At 47.5% G+C, this 4,767-nt stretch overlaps 1 pseudogene; it reads left to right on the forward strand.

Moving 5' to 3' along the window:
- The first annotated feature begins 240 nt into the window (after positions 1-240).
- LOC123066147 (chitinase-like protein 1) lies at positions 241-4,503 on the forward strand (annotated as a pseudogene).
- Positions 4,504-4,767: the final 264 nt, after the last annotated feature.

The raw sequence follows: 4,767 nt of genomic DNA on the forward strand, positions 1-4,767 counted from the left end.
TAGCCATCGTTATGCGCGTCTCCAACAGCCCACGTACATCGTGCTTATCTTCTCCTGCATGCTAGCGATAGCCGGCTCATGCCGTTGTACTCTCCCACGTTCTCTGCTTCTCTCTCCTGTGATCTGTATAAATGTACTTTGATGGATGAATAGAAGCAAGTGTGTGAGTGTGACATATCTCAACTTCCACCTCCCTCGCCGCGTTGAGCCGCTCGGTTGACCCGTCGCCTATTTCTCGTACGTAGGCCCTGCCTCTGCGCACGCCGCGCTGCGAGAGCGATGAGGATGGCGCTGGCGGCGGCATTCCTGCTGCTCGCGCTGCTCCCGGCGGCGGAGGCGAGTGGTCAGGTGGGCGACGAGGAGGCGGGCGACAAGGGGTGGGAGTGCAGCGGCAGCAGGCTCTGCTGCAAACGGACCATCACCGACTTCTTCAAGGCCCGCCACTCGAGGAGCTCTTCCCCAGGCGGAACGACTCCATCGCCCACGCGCCGGCTTCTGGAACTACCAGGCCTTCATCGCCGCCGCCGCGCTCTTCGAGCCCCGCGGGTTCGGCACCACCGGCGGCAAGGAGATGGGCGTCAGGGAGGTCGCCGCCTTCCTCGGCCACGTCGGCGCCAGCACCTCGTGTACGCTTCTCCCCTGTCCCGACTCTGGTTTTCCTTAATTTGCCTATCAGGGATCTCCTGAATGCTAAGCCGATGCGGGATCAGTCTAATTGCTGCTATAAACATACTCGAGCACTCCACAGGCAAACAGTACAGAGATGCTTACGAATAGGATATGCAGAGAAAGTTGACAAACATAGACACACCATCACAAAATTTCAGCATGCCCAACAGGATTTAGCTGTGCAAAATGTTCAAAGAGTCATCCCTGGCAAGTAACAGCGGAAGTTGATGAGTGACACATATAACAGGTGAAACAAGACGGATGCGTTTGCTGCAGAGGTGGAATTGTACCAAATTTTGCATGACAGCAGAATGTTGTTAAAAGATAGAGGCGTAAGGTACATATGTTGAAACTAAAATCTGTCTGTAATTGTTGAAAACTGATTGCCACACTGTGATGTGGCATGCTAATTACTACTTTCCACTGGAATAACATTTCATCAGAATAGTTCCTTATCCAGTTTCGAACTTAACATGTGCAGCTCTTCATAAGAATATGATGGATTTTGGTAAATTTTAAATGAGATCTCATTTTAAATCCATTTTGATCTGCAGAGAATATCATTGTTTAAGGTATTGGGATTGTGATACATGCTCAGAGCATCTCCAACAGACGCGCTATATAAGCCCGGTGCTGAAAAATTAGTGGTTTTTGCGCGCGTGCTACCGCTCCGGCGCTCCAGCGGAGGCGTAAAAACCGCGCGTGCTGCATAACTAGTTCAACGCGCAGGCCGAAACATCATCACACACCATTTATTTGTTGTGCCCGCTCCCGCGCGCTGGCCACTTGAGCGCCCGCTAGCAACTTCCACCTACCCCCATCCAGCCGATGGCGCCGCCGCCCCCTCGTGCCACCCCATTTGTTACGACGACCGTTCCAGCACTTCCCCGGCCTATCGCCACGTCGCCGCTGTTTCCTCCGTCTCTCTCTAGTCGCCGCCACCCCTCACGCGCGGCATTCCTCCAGCTGACAGCGCCCGCAAGGTGTTCGACAAAACGCTTGGAATGTATGTATTGCTTCAACTTCACATTTTTTACATGAATTTGGTGCATGTTGTTTGTAGTTTTTATAGCCTAGTTCAAATTGAACATTGTAGATGAGTTCGTCATATGATTCTTCCGAAGAAGAATTTGATATTGAAGAGGAGGAGGATCTTGCAATGATCCTAGCTATGCACATCAATAAAAAACCGAAGCACGATGGTTCGGTTATGGGTCAACAAAAAATTTGGAGGGATGGGATCGATGCCCACAACAGATTGATCAGGCACTATTTTGCGGATCCTCTCGTGTACCCCAAGTCGTACTTCCGGCGCCGGTTTAGGATGAGCACCAAGTTGTTCAGTCGCATTGCAGAGAAACTAGCGAGCCATGATCGGTTTTTTCAGCAAAGGAGGAATGCCGCCGAAGAGCTTGGGCATAGCACCTTTAAGAAGGTGACAACCGCTTTCCGTATGTTGGCATACGGTATCCCCGCTGATCTAGTTGATGATCACTTGTCCATGTGTGAGAGTCAAGCCATCATGTGTGTCAAGCGCTTCGCAGTCGGAATTGTGCAAGTGTTTTGCCAGGAGTATTTGAGATCTCCCAATCTCGAAGACGCCGCAAGGCTATTGGAGATGAGCAAAGCTCGCGCTTCCCAGGTATGCTTGGCTCAATAGTTTGCATGTATTGAAGTTGGAAGAATTGTCGCATGGTCAATTCCATGTCAAAAAAAGAGTTCCACTATAATCCTTGAAGCAGTGGCCGATAAAGAGACTTGGATTTGGCATGCTTTTTTTGAAATGCCTGGATCTTTGAATGACATCAACATTGTTAATCAGTCGCCACTGTTGAATAAGATTGCAAATGATGAACTGCCACCGGTGCAGTTTGTAACAAATGGCCATACATACAACTATGGCTACTATCTTGCGGATGGCATCTACCCAAAGTGGTAAAAATTTGTGAAGCCGTTGAAAAAACCGGAAGGTAAGAAAAATCTTGATTTCCACAATGCTCATGCGGCGGCTAGAAAAGATGTAGAGAGAGCTTTTGGGATTTTGCAAGCCCAATTTGCTATTGTGAGAGGATCGGCTAGATTTTGGAGTCAAATGATGCTTTGGTACATCATGCATGCTTGTGTGATCATGCACAACATGATCATCGAGAATGAGCGTGGCCAAGATTTAGACTACTCTCACTATGAGCTCTTGGGACATCCCGTGCGAGTGCGGCGGAGGGCGGCCAAGGTGGCCCGTTATGTTGCCTCCTATCATGCCATTCGACTTGCTGAAACGCATGATGATTTTCAGAAGGATCTCATCAAGGAGTGGTGGGCATGGAATGACCGACAAAGGGCATCATGATTTGTGCGTTTGATGTTGTATTGTTGAACTATTTGTTGTATTGAAAGATACACTATTTGTTTGAGTTGTAATAACGAAATTGAACTATTTATTGTTGATTTATTTTGTTTGTGTTTGATCTTTTTGATTGTGTTTGGAGTGCATATGTTGTTTACTCACGCGCGCTAAAGTTTACAGCGGCCGCTGGAGCCAGCGCTCCGCGCCGCGCAAAAGCAGGCGATCAGCGCGCCGCAAACGCTTTTTTAGCACGCCGCGTGTTGGGCGGCTGTTGGAGATAATCTCAGTGTGACTGTGACTGTTAAACATACTATTATAAATTTTAAATCCGTTCTGATATATTAGCATCAAATAAATACTGGAACTGTTACTCCTTCAGGTGGACGTTTTTATCCAAATCCAATGGCATGGGGTCTTTGCTACAAGCGTGAAATGAGCCCATACCAGAACTTCTATTGCGATGCCAGCAAGAATTATACCGCTGTGTCGAAGGAGTCGAGTACTATGGCCGAGGCGCTCTTCCTGATCAGGCCAATATATCCATTTCTCTGTTGCTGTCAATTACGAATTAACAAGTGATGATTTTGTATCTCTTGTTCAATCTGGAGGTGGATGACTCCAGTGAAGTGGAGACAGCCGTCAGCCCACGATGTCTTTGTTGGCAACTGGAAACAAGCTTGGGTCGCGGCGTGGTCTTCGGCATGGACGAAGCTAGAAAAAATGTTTGCTGGGTCAAGTCTATGGCAGTGGGGTCATCTTCAATAAATAGATAGTGTTTAATACTAATTTAATAAAGTATTTTCTGAATTCATTGGGGTCAATTGAATCCAATGCCTACCAAACAGCTTCGTCCATGGTCTTCGGTACTCGGTACTTCCAGGCACGTCCGAGGTGCTCTTCCGTGATTGCTGGTTGCTTTGAAGTTGGGGCTGCGTTGGAGAGTCCAGGTGATGACGATGACAGGCATTTGATGGTCGTTTACAGGGGGCACGGTCGGCACAAATCTTACATATTTCCCTTGTGTTGCTCGTCGTCAAAGTTGGAGCTGTCGGTTGCTTGTGCGTGTGGCCATCTGTTGGCATGTGCCGTCGTGGCTTTTGTTCCATGCCGGTGGCCAGGTTGGCCGGTGGTGCCCATGTCATGTGGGCTGTGTTGTATTGGTTTTAGCCCGGTTTTCCGTCAATTAACCGGACAATTCTCTTCTTCTTAATCAATGAAAATGGCAAGTCTTTTGCCTTGTTTCAAAAAAAAAACTAGAAACCAACCAAAAATGATATTTTGTTTAAGAGATATCCTGGATTTGGTTACCACAATGAACATAATGCATGGTGATCACATCTGCGGTCGAGGGTTCACCGACGAGATGAAATCATATCCCCTACATATATTATCTCAGCTTGATGGGAGTTAATCATGACTACTCTGGACGTAGCTTGGATTGTGCCGACCAGGTGGTATTCAATCCGTCCTCAAAGAGTTTCGGCTCATAAACAGAGCCGCTTGTCAGTGTCGGATCCACGGATGTCTCCTTTTGCCGTTTAGGTCGACCATCTGCCTTCCCAAACAGTAGAAAGCATGTCTCTGAATCTGTACAGCATTCTTTAAGCAGCTGGGAATATTATCATCGTGGGCATGCCGCCTATCTATTGGTATGAGATTTTCTTTTCATGCTTAATGAAGCACATAATTCACAATTTAAGTTTTTTAACACGTGAAAATTTGCTACTGTATCTATATTGTTAGATGAGTTTTAT

Source organism: Triticum aestivum, chromosome 3B, assembly GCF_018294505.1.
Source record: "Triticum aestivum cultivar Chinese Spring chromosome 3B, IWGSC CS RefSeq v2.1, whole genome shotgun sequence".
Lineage (NCBI taxonomy): Eukaryota > Viridiplantae > Streptophyta > Magnoliopsida > Poales > Poaceae > Triticum > Triticum aestivum.